We start from the raw sequence: 13,272 nt of genomic DNA on the forward strand, positions 1-13,272 counted from the left end.
TCGTGGGAACAGAGAAGTATACTGGCCGTTGGTCCAAGCGCCAGAGCCTCGTTTGCTTACAACAATGCAGTAGTTTTCAAGGTGTACTACCGGTACTTTGGAGAGAGGTTGACATTTGAGCGTCTTCCCAGAAGGTCACTCATCAGATCTTTTACTACATTAAAATATTTACATTTCAGCATATATGCAATATGTTTAATTATTAATATTTATTAAATTTTCTCATTGTTTTCTTAGTGTTAAGTAGTCAACTTTCGTTCTCGCCAACGATCGTAGGTTGGAATCCAAGCCTGGGCATAGGTGTTCTTTGAAAGTGTCCATTCATTGATTTCATCTCATGTGCACTCATCCTCATCGTCGCGATTAGCCAAAGTTAGTGAAAGAATAAACGAAAAATTCCCCAAAATATATTTTCTCTTTATTTATCTCTTCCCCATCTCTATTCCTTTACTCTCTCTCTCTCTCTCTCTCTCGTAAATTCTACGCCTAATTCAAGCCGTTAAGTTGCTGGTACTCATCAATTTGACGGTGGAGAGACAAAATAATGTAAGTTGTAAAATGAAGGATTTGTACAATCCGGATTGTAACTGCTCGATAAAATTTCATTTCAGCCGACCGCTGCTGATGGAAGTCCACAAAGCGGCGAAGGAGTTAATACGCTTAGTCTCTTCAGCAAACCTCGAAAAATAACCGGAAATTAACTTTTATGAGATTCCCAATCCTAATATGGTTTTAATCCACTCCACAGAGCCATGTAGCTAACGAACACAACAAATACCATCGCTGAAATTTGTGGGATTTTGTCAATCACTGGATTCAGGTCTCTACTTTCGATTTCCATTTCATTAACGTACTACGCACCGCCCCAAAAAAGAAAAAAAGAATTGCAACAACTTACTGTGCTTGCTGACATGCTTATTGGGGTGATTGGAAATTAACAGCAGTTCGTTATATTTATTTATATATAGCTTTCATTATAAAATTAGTTTCCTGTGCTTTATTCTGCCTGATGACAATCTACACACAGAACTGTAAAAGCATTTATTAATGCAGAATAGTGAGTAAAAGTGGTAGTTTCAATCAAACATATAAATGCTTCATGTACTGAATATGCACTAAAATGTATCCGTTTTGTAAAATATTATTAATCAAGTTACTCGATCCACGAGAATGTGTAGAGAATATTTTAACACTTAGTCCCAAACAAAAGCTGATTTGAATTCTTAAAATGAAATTAGTCAGTTATGATGTTTAGAATAATATTTAATTTTTTAATGGAACAAATAGGGTTATATATCGCATAACTTATTAAATGTTTTATCCATTTGAAATTTGCTGTGTGACAAATCAACGAATTAACAATAATAATATTAATAAGAATAAAAGAATAATGCAATAAAAAGTAAATTGGTAATTCGAGCTAATAACGAAAGTAAATGCATAAATACGACTACATTATGATTTAAGTATAAAGATGTACTCTAGTGTCTCCTTTCATTCATCTTAAGACTTTTCTCTCTTGATGCATTAAAATTCATCAATTCAGAACCACTAACCGTAAAACCAACAACTACACGCAGAGTTTGTATCAATCGATAAGAGGATCATTAAAATTAATAGTTTATTTATTTAACGTACTGATAACAGTTAAAAAGAAACCTTATACAGCACTATGTCACAAAGAGTAATATCAAAAGATTAACTCATAATGTTTTTTACAACAAATCACATCCTATACCTAAATATAATATTTTAAGGGAAGTCATAATTAAAAACATCGATTAATGTTTTTATAAATTCACCATTTTTTCAATTTTGCTGACAATAATGAATTCTTTCTTGTTTTATATTTTGGAACATTATATACTATTGTATTTATAAAGTATTTACTATAAATCCTATTTGACAAAATGTTTTGTATCAATACATTAATTTTACCTTTCCTTCTTGAGCTCAAGGTTGTTAAATTCAGTATCTCCAACCACTCAATATAATTTAATGATATGTAACTTTTTTTCATTTTCATACAAAGTAACCTAATAAATAATTTCTGAATTGATTCAATTTTCTCAGTATGACGTTTTGCTGCTACGTTCCATAATTCACTTCCATATTCCACTAATGAGCGAACTAAAACTATAAATATAAATCTAAAAGTTTCAATTCTATTAAGGGAAGTCCATTTAAAAAATATAAAACCTAAAACCATTTGAGCTTTTTTACAAACTTCAATTATATGTTCATCAAATAACAATTTAGAATCTATGATTATGCCAAGATTCTTATGACTAGAACAAATAGAAATCTTATTAGATTTTACAACATATTGAGAAACAATACAATTTGTTTTTCTCGAAGATCTCGATAGTTAATTAATAACAATACTACTAATAATAAAAGTATTACATGCTCAGTCATAACTGTCTACATGTGTACATTATTGTGGAGGACGAAGTTGATTCGTAATAGCCTCCGGTCGTACATTTGAACTGCATAAATTTAAATTGATGTGCTATCTTTTCTGGTTGTATGGGTCTCAAATTCGATTCCTGCCTATTATTTCAATCGTTCGAATCACACTTTAAAACCTGTATTCTAACACAAATCAGCCCCTCTGTGTGACGTGGGCTTTGTCAGCAGTAGCTAAGCCATCATTGTTTATATTAAATGCACACAGGCCGGGGGCTATGTACCTCTCCCCTCCTACTGACAACTGATCATATGTAATTCTCGTTATAACTCTTGGGCTGAATTATGTCGAAAGCTTAGTTATTTCTAGTATTTTATCACCTTAAAAATGTCTCTTTTTTTAATTCTGGGCCTTTTTAAAAGCTGCTGTGGAGTTCTCTCCCACTCCCTTAATCCAGACCCTTAGCAGCCATGAACCCATAGATCACATAGCGGTAATTCATCCACTGATTCTCACCCAACCAAAATTATCTAAGGACGTCATTCACAAAATAACTAAATAGTTACAGAGAACCAAACTTTATGATGATTTGTGCACGGTGCTATACTTTGGTTCAAAACATTATAAATTATGGTATATTACTTCTCAAACCATACTAAATAAGAGTTTCTTTGTTATTGCATATAATATAGGGTCAATCCATATGAAGTTATACAACATGGTTCCTTTACCATTTTTTAAAAAAAGTTTATTTTTTGTGTGGTGTGAGCCTCATATGTTGAGAGTTCAGAATCACTGTTATTTTATTTTTACTATGACCGATTTGAAGATCGTGGGCATTTTTTTGTCATGGCGCGCATCATTTTCTCCATTCGTAAGCATCAGCGGCAACTTTTTTATCTCAGCTCTGGTAAGTCCTAAGATAATGAGACAAAATCTGTGATGTTAAGCATATTATAGGCTACAATCATATTTGCGTATAATATTCTTAATATTATTTCTTCCTAATACATTTTAAGGACAAAATTGTGTATCCTAAATGTTCAAAATGTCATTTTTGGATATTTGTTTAGGGGGAAGGCAATTTGTTTAACACTTGATTTTTTTGTGCAAGTACCTCTGTACCAATAGTGTGTGTCAAAATTATTTGAAGCTTGAGACTTAAATCCTTTTTTTTCTAAAGGGTTATAAACATGTACTTTTTGTTATAAAATTCCAAGTTCAGAGTTAAATATCTCTGGTGGACAGTTGTGTAAAAATCTGAAATTTGTACACAATACAGTACTCCATGATAAGTAAATTCAGTAAAAAATTTGCGTTTGAGATTCAATTGACTTAGGATATACAAAACTCGTGAAAAATTCAATATTTTGCATTAAATATGGTATCCCTAATTTCATTTCTTATTAACATTTTGTGTTAAAATTCTGCAAACTGTAAATTGGAATGTCAATCAACAACATTACAATCCTGAAATGGATCTGCAATAAAATATGTATCCGAGGGCGTGCTGAAAAGTAAAGCTTCCTATGTTGTTGTCTTTTTGTTACCTTGTAAACGCATTTTGGATTTTGAGCAACCATACATTGCACCTAAGACTTTTCCGCTTCTCCATTGAAGGTTTCAAACTTCTATCGCCAGGGGTGCTGAACTATAGCGAGGAAAATGGCAGTATGTAACCATGCAATGTCGGTGTAGCGCCTGAAGTAGCATGCCGTGATGGAGTTTCTAACCGCAGAAAATGTGCTGATATTCATCTCAGACTGTAGGAATTTGATGGGGATGTATGCGTAGACATCAGTATTGTGCGATCTTGGGCTGTTCATGCTTGTAAAGAAAACGCTGAAGAACTCTCAGCTTATGTGAGAGGATGGAGTGGAAGGCCGCGTACTGCAACTGATGGAGGTGATCGGAATCGTGATTCGCTAGGGTTTTCTTTACGAGCATGACCAGCCCAATATCGCTCAGTACTGATGTCCACGCATTCATCCCCATAAAATGCCTTCAGGCTGAGATGAATATCAATTTGTAGCCCATTCTCTGCGGTTAGAAAATCGATCACGGCACGCAACTTCAGGCGTTCCACCGACATGGCATGGTCACATGCTGCCATTTTCCTCGCTATAGTTCAGCACCCCCTGGCGATAGAAGTTTGAAACATTTAATGCAGAAGCGGAAATTCTTATAAGTTCAATGTATGGTTGCTCAAAATCCAAGATGCGTTTATAAGGTAACAAGAACAAAAACAGCAAGCTTTACTTTTCAGCACGCCCTCGTATATAAATTGTATTGTAGATCCATTTCAGGATTGTAATGTTATTGATTGACATTCCAAATTACAGTTTTCAGAATTTTACCCAAAATGTTAATAAGAAATGAAATTAGGCATACCATATCTAATGCAAAATATTCACGAGTTTTGTATATCTTAAACCAATTGAATCTCAAACTCAAATGTTTTACTGAAGTTACTTATCATGGAGTACTGTATTGTGCACAAATTTCAGATTTTTAAACAACTGCCCACCAGAGATATTTAACCCTGAACTTGGATTTTTTTTTTAACAAAAAGTACATGTTTATGACCCTTTAGAAAAAAAAAAGAATTAAATCTCAAGCTTCAAATAATTTTTGACACACACTATTGGTACACAGGTACTTGCACAAAAAATATTCAAGTGTTAAACAAACTGCCTTCCCCTTAAAAAAAATGTCTAAAAATGACATTTTGAGTTGTTAGGATACACAATTTTGACCTTAAAATGTATTATGAAGGAATAATATTGAGGATATTATACGCAAATATAATTGTAACCTATAATGTGCTTAACATCACAGATTTTGTCTTATTGTTCTAGGACTTACCAGAGCTGAGATAAAAAAGTTGCTGCTGATGCTTACGAATGGAGAAAATGATGCGCGCCATGATAAAAAAATGCCCACCATCTTCAAACCGGTCATAGTAATAAAAACAACAGTGGTTCTGAACTGTCGACATATGAGGCTCACACCACACAAAAAATAAACTTTTTTAAAAAATGGTCAAGGAACCATGTTGTATGACTTCATATGGATTGACCCTATATCCATTTCATCCAATTTTATTGCCAAATATAATCTAAAGAAGTAATTTTTCTTTCTTGCTATTTTATCATTTTAACGTTGCTTTGCTACAAAAACGTTCTGATCCGAACTCGAACACAGAAATAGCAGCATTCGGTTACAAATATACAATTTTACGTACAGAAGCAGGAATTTCATTCGTATGTATAAATGTGATAAATGCAGTGGATATAAAGTACTGGGCATATTTTTTGGTAATAAAAAGAACTATTTCCACAGTGTGCAATAACATTCATGTCAATCGTAGTGTAGCATTTATTGCAATGGCTAGTCAAAGCACATGATTGAGTTGAAGTCAATATAAAGCGAGAATGTGAAGCTATTGAGTGACACGGTCCGCGGTTTCCACTAACTGCAATTTCTGGGATTTTTTCCCGCATCACTGGCAACACCCGCACGGAATTACTCATGCGACTGAAATCGAAATTTCATCTGGTGTTGATAAAAAAAATAGAGGAGGAGCTACTTTAATAAGGGTGAAGCCATTACTACTTTTTTTTTAGCTTGTATGTATCTCTCTGTACATACCAAATTACAGGCTGGTGATGTTTTATTAACATTATTGTATAGGCTAAGAAAAGCTTAAACTAATCCGGGATCTCCCGCTTAGATCAGTGGCTAAGGCTGTCGCCTTGTAATCAAACTGTCCTGGGTACAACCGCATTATGCACTGGTTAGCTTATGTCTCGATTAGACGACCGGCTGGTGACAATTAAAGTTGCCCTTCTCAAAGCCCAGGTGCAAATTTGGCGCTTAGAATTAAATTTCTACTACTCAGATTCCTCTTGAGCCCGTTCGGAAGCAACGGATTTTGCTAAAACTGTATAGAGGCTATTCAGAGCATGAGGAAAAAATACTTCAAATTTTCACCACCAGGTAGAAATGTAGCGCTGAAATCTGGTGCACAGTGAACATCATTCTCGGAAACACTTCATCCGACCATTGACCACACTGCCTTACTCTTCCAAAGGGTCATTTACTTTGACAGGGCGCATATTGAACACCCCAGTACCGACATAAACCCAAATTATGGGCTGTTGTTACTTCAGCGCCACATTTCAACCTGATGGTGAAAATTTGAACTTTTTCATCAGCATTCCCTTCCCATGGCCTCAATAGCCTTTATACCAAGTTTCACCTCAATCCATTGCTTCGACCGAGCTCTGAGATTAGGAAATTTAATTCTAAGCGCCACATTTACACCTGTTGGTGAAAATTTGAACTATATTCTTCTCGTCAGCATTCGCTTACCAATGGTCTCCATAACTTCTACACCAAGGCTCAGTAGGTGGCTCCCGTGGTGGAGTGGTTAGCACATCGCGCTATGATGCCAGGGGTCCCGGGTTCGAGTCCTGACCTGGGCATGAATGTTTGTGAGTGTCCATTCATCATATCATCACTCATCCCCATTTTCGCAAATTAGCCAAAAGTTGCACAAAAGGCGAAGTAAAATAAAGCAAATCAATCAATCAACAAGGCTCAGCGAAAACTGTTACTTCGAACGGGCTCCATAGGGCTCTGAGTAGTAGAAATTTATTTCTAAGCGCCACATTTACACCTGGTGGTGAAAATTTTAACTATAGGGCTCTGAGTAGGGCAACTATAGGGCACCCGTTATCTAAGCATAAAGTGAGCTTAAAACAAACTTTGAGAATAAAGTCTATATTTAAGGTCTGTTTCAAAACGCTGAAATGTTCCTCTCCTAGAATCAAACCCTGAACTCGAGACAAAAACGTTAAGTTTTGTAATATCGGAGTGGCCTGCACTCTGTCTCTGGAATAGGTGGAACAAGGCCGCGCATAACGGTAGGAAAGGGGAGAAAGCGAGTGGTGGAGGAAAGCAGTGCGCACTGCTGCAAACGGCTGGTTGCTGAAGCAGCTTTTCCCCTACATTCACTCACTTCAACTCTCGCGCGTTCATTGGTCGAGCCTCACGAGGCCTACTTAGGCAGAGGACTTGTTTTGCTTGTTCCAGAGATTATCGGGGATTAGAGTAGTTTCTTTTAGATCCACGTAAAGTTTTAAAATTACCATAAGTTTTGTATTACTGTATAATTCTGTAAAATACAGCACTCTTTTCTATGACGCTTTCTCAGGTGACAAATTCGTGGAATACCTTTATCACCCCAAACCGAATAAATAGAAAACAAAATGAGTAGCAGATCCACTCCTATGAAATTCGATTCTGGAACTCAACACTCAATAAGTTAGTGACCAAAGGTGAAACTCGGAGCACCAGATTATGTTCCCATTACGACGAGTTTCTAAATATTCCAGGAAACGTGTTGCGCTCGAAAATAGAAAAATCCTCTGTTCCTGTACCGTGATTGTTGGCAACAATCCTCGTGTGGCGAAAACGTCCGAGAGCTCATCAAAACTGCAAGAGAATCATCTTCCTTTACCTGAAAAGAAGAAAGCAATAACCTACGAGTTTATCTTTTTTTCTTTTCGGTGATCCTGAGAGACTAATGCCTAGATTTTTATATTTTTCATGCCATTTTTTATTCATTATTTAGGTAATAAACTTATTTCTACACATGTAGACAAATTAAGTATTATTTTAATATAATAAAACCTCACTGCAAACATTCATATTGTAGACCGTTAAATCTTGAAACAAATTGATCAAAATAAGTCGCGACTTCATTTAAAAAATATGGTAGCCTCAATTTTTTATTTGGAAAAAAATATCTTATAGAAACTGTTTAAGAATACGGTGAAAGACTAACTAAAAGAATACAGATTTGCAATTTATAACTCGTACAATGTATTAAATACAATAAAACAAATAATCCACAGTGTATTGTAGCGCTACTGCTTAAAATGACAGTAAAAAGTAATCTCCAATACTCATTTTGTGTAATTATCTATTATGAAAGTTATCATCATCATCTCTGAAAACCCTCCTCTCCTCGTCTCCCAATATAAATTTTAGGTTTGATCAATTCGAATTATAATTAAGGTTTAATTCAAACAGGCCTCGTAGTCTAGAGTGAGTGAAAGGTGTTAGGTTCGAATTACAGTAGACCATATAGATAAATCTTCATCGTCGCGATTAACCTCGAGATGGAGAAAGTGACGTAAATAACTAAAGAAGAAATAAAAATCTCTCCTCCAACCACCACCCGCGTCAAGTAATTTTCCAAAGTCTTGTCACATTACGCTTCAAGTCTTCCATTTTGTAACAGATTTTGTTCAAATACCTCAACACATCAGTTGTCAAAGGTGTGTAGCTTATTCAGTTCGTAAGCTCTTTAAATCACGGCAGTTATTGTGGTTACAAATTTTGGTGGCCTGCCCTCCTTAGCGTCCTGTTCCTCCTGAATCACTCGCACTCGATCTCGCCACCGAAGTCCCCGGGTTCGAATCCCGGCTTGAGCATGGATGATCTTTCATCAATTTCATCTGATCATCGCTCATCCACATCATCGCGATTGGCCTAAAGTAGCAGAAAAGCGACGCTAAACAACAAAAATACAAATACCTTAACTCATCTTAACTTACTTCACTCAAAATATTTCAAAGGTTTTGTCTGAACTTGTATCACAAGTTATTCCCCGACATGCCTGTCACTTTTCTTCCATAAGCTCCAAAATGTACTCTGGACAAGAGTTTGAAAACCTCAAAAATGGCCAATAGGTGGAAATGAATATTCGTATTTAGTAGTTACTGAGTACTCATTTGCAATCTACACCTCGCATAAAAACATGATCAGGGACTCAAATTCCACCGAAGAGTGTATTTTTCGAAATGCATTAACAGGGGATGGATCTTGGACAACGTTTCCTCTATTCATCTCGTACGTAAAGTAGGAAAACATTTCTTAAATTATTGAAATTTAATTTGCAATCCGTAACGTATCAGTATAAAGCTAAAATATACTTTAATAACATTTGACTTTTAATCATTAACACTGGACACTGGCGTACGGGGGGGAGATAATGGGGCCACAGCCTTTCCAGAAATTTAGAGAAAATCAAATATTTCTAATGAAAGCCATATATAAATTCAGAGAACAGCAAGTGCTGAATTCATACCCCTTCAAAAATGACCCCCAATTACCATTTTTGTTCTTGAACAACTTTTAAAACGAAGGTTAATAATAGGAGTTACGAAATATTTTATAGGTATTCCCGCCCCCCTTACTGTGTAATATCCACCTTTACAATTCCAGCCCTCTCCGGAGAGGTGCCGGGTTCGAATCCTGGCCTGAGCATGGGTGTTCTTTGTGAGTGTCCCTTCATCAATTTTATCACATCATTACTCATCTTCGAGATTAGCCAAAAGTGGCAGTAAGGTCAAGTAAAATATACCAAATCAATCAAAAAAATCCTGCATACGCTAGTGACACTGGGTAACGTATAAAATACATGACACAGAAGCGACATTATTAAAAATCAAACAACGTAAAGAGAAATGTACTCACATGATATGGAGACGCAACAATAGTCCCAGCATTGTTGACGAGTGCATAATCAACAGTTGTAGAAGTTGAGTGAGCGTTTCCCAAAACCGCACATGATTCCGCACCTACAACAAACCCAGGCGTTCTATGGGTGCCGAGAACAATACCTACGCACAATATACGTAAAGCCGCTTCGTAACTTGACTCCAGTTCTTACGCAATATTTTGTTGGAAACTTCCAGCTAAGGCGACGCTGGAGCATTGACGTGGTCCGTCGTGGAGTCTGGAATTCCGCGCAAGCTCCAGCAAGGGGGAAGGGGCGTCCTGACGTAACAGGTGATTGCCAGATATCGCCCCGCAACAATGAGTAAAGTTTGGCTGCGGCCGTCCCAGGTATTTGCTGGAGACAGGTCTATTAAGCGGGAAGCTTCGATGGTTCTGCGCGTGGGATAGGGACAAGACTTTCTGTGGGGGGAAACAAACATCGAGGTTTCTGTACTTGATGCTGGGTATTTTCAATTTTTCTCACCATGGCAACCATAAGGGAAGAGGATCTCCTGGAATTCTATTACGCGTCTGAGCATTATAGGCCAATAACGAATATATTATGTAAAGCGAAATAACGATAGTTTCCTCTTTTATTACCTAGCGACGTTAAAGGGGGTCAACGGTGGGTTCCTCCCCGACAGTTTTGAAAAAAGTATTTTGATGTTGATTAATTATTATTTTTTTTGGGTCCGTCGACGCATACGTGTACGGCCATTTTGTACCCTTCAGTGATTACGGGGAAAACCACCTTATCAAACATCCTTACCTGAGAGTTAAAATACCAGAGCCCGCGTATTAACTATCAATATTTATAAATTGCATTATTATACACAGCATTCTGTATTTTCTTTGGAAGATTGTCACTGTCAATTTCCTCTCTTCTATTTTATCCAACGTCACTACATCTAGCAACGCAGGATTTGTCAGTTAGGTGTTCCATGTTCGAATCCCAGGCAGGTCCCTCAGTTCATATAGGATCCCAATCATGCAAGTGGGCTCCAGTTTTATCTTTGTGCATAAGACAAGATGAACATACAGTAACGTTTCCAGAAAAAAGTGAAGAAATATCACATGTAAAAATACAAGTACGTTTTGGAGACAACTGTACATTTAATTACCAAATATTACTTTATGTTAGGTGGCGCTAAAGTGGGTGTCCACGCCCTTTCCCAGCTCTAATGTTGGTTGGTTGATTGATTTGGTGTTTTAAGTCCACTTTATACACATTATGGCTAATCGGGGCTGGACCTACAGTTTAATTAAAGTGGGATCCGAACCACTATGTGCCTCCACCGGGTATCGAATCCCCCCACCCCCACTCCCGCCCTAATGTTATCACTGGAATTGTCCTTTTGTATAAATTAGGAAAAGTTCGATATGGTCCAAAAAAGGAAAGTAAAACGTTATCGGCTGTTGCTTCTAAACCTATGACGAAACACTAAATGCACGAGGCTGACAATATGAAATTTTTAGAATTAGGGATTGATCACATGTCAACATGATGTCCTACATTGTGCCGCCCTTTCGTCTGTTCTGGTTAGAGCAATGGAAACCATTTGATCTCTTTGGTCACTCAAAAACTTCTGAGCGAGAAAGAATCGATTCATTTCTATATTAAGGGCACATCAGCATTTTTGCCCGTCACACAATACGGATACTAAACTGAGGGAAAGGCCTTAACAGGACAATAAAATACGTGTTAAAAATCAATTTATAAAACCAAGATTGTCATAGACTATTAACAACCAAGACTATACTGTCTCTATCGATAAAATCTCCACATCGTAGTTAAAAGTTGAAGCTGTAATGAGGAGCCCAGCACACAAAAAAGACAAACACAGGACGAAATGATCCCACGGAGGATTATCCTCGCTGCGGGTCCAGGCGCCAGAGCCTCGTTGGCCTTGAAGACGCAGTTACCAGTGTGTACTACGTGGAAGTGAAGTTCACTTTCGGTTGTTTCTTTGCGCTAAGGTTACCCCTTACACGCCAAAGCGAGGAAGAAATACAATGTAGCGAATGTACCCCATATCACTGAGTACTGTGATACAAACTGTGTTTTTGTTCATGCAGGACAAAAAATCTAGTCAACAATTGAATTCAGTACCCACGATAATGTACTCAAAACGTATCTTTAACCTGTTTTATGTTATCATCCTTTATTAGTTACGACACGCTTAAACTTTCGAATCGCTTTACATTTCTGACGGTTTGTAACTTGTATCAGTCAATTGTAACAAAAAACTGTTTCATCTGTTATAATCCTGTATCTTTTTAAGTTTCTCTGCGAATGAGTGTAGTATTTAATTCTGAGAAAATAAACGTTTCAGCTCCCAATCTCTTTTGACATTAATTAACCGGGCACAATTTCATTAGGCGATTGAGGGGCAAATCCCTTTATTGGGTCTACGAGTGTCCGAATGTCTCAGCTATCGAATTTCCAGCAGCAATTTACCCAATCAGAGGCACTGATTGTGATTTTAATTAAAATACTTCTCTGCACGGTCCGTCTCCCATCCGGAGAGAAATGTGACGTCACTGGGTGAAAGGAGAGAAAGGTGCTCTTGTTGTCTCTGAGAGACGAGGGGTCGTCAGTTCTATTGGCGGAATTATTTTGAAAACTATACGTTCTTTAAAAATTCAGTTTGTTTCCGTTGCACCTTTGATATAAGGACATTGTAATCAATGACAACTAACAAATAATTGATGTGGCGAATTTCATAATTTTCTACACATATGGTTTTGGTTTCAATACTGTAAAAATAAAGATGTAATGTAAAACTTCATTAACAAATATACTTCATGCAAAACACACAGGGCGGCGCTAGAGTAGCTTATGGTGGCCCAACACAAATAAGGCTGAGGTGTCTTCTTAATAGTATGTAAAATGCAGGAGGCAGGTTTCTTTAAGTATACACATAATAATGATGAATATCATTCGAAACCTTATATAAATAGAATTCAGAAGCTCTTTTAACCTCTGGAGCAGGGAGGTTTGCATCTAAAATTTTAACACATCTGCAATGTAACCTTTGAATTTCCGTAATTTGTTTTCACGCCAACATTTCAACTTCCAATTATTGATTAATAAATCCTTGTGCATGTCACGTAATCCAAATTTGAATATTAAATATTTTTTATGTGTGGCCCACCTAAATCTTTCATAGCCATTCATAACCCACACCAGAAAATCAGGCGCCACCACTTAATATACATGACCATTTTAAATGAAACCGTTAACGCCATTTAAAAGAATAATTCCAGATTACATTTTAGTTCGATTAATG

This window comes from Lepisma saccharinum, chromosome 3, assembly GCF_977018435.1.
Source record: "Lepisma saccharinum chromosome 3, izLepSacc3.1, whole genome shotgun sequence".
Classification (NCBI taxonomy): domain Eukaryota; kingdom Metazoa; phylum Arthropoda; class Insecta; order Zygentoma; family Lepismatidae; genus Lepisma; species Lepisma saccharinum.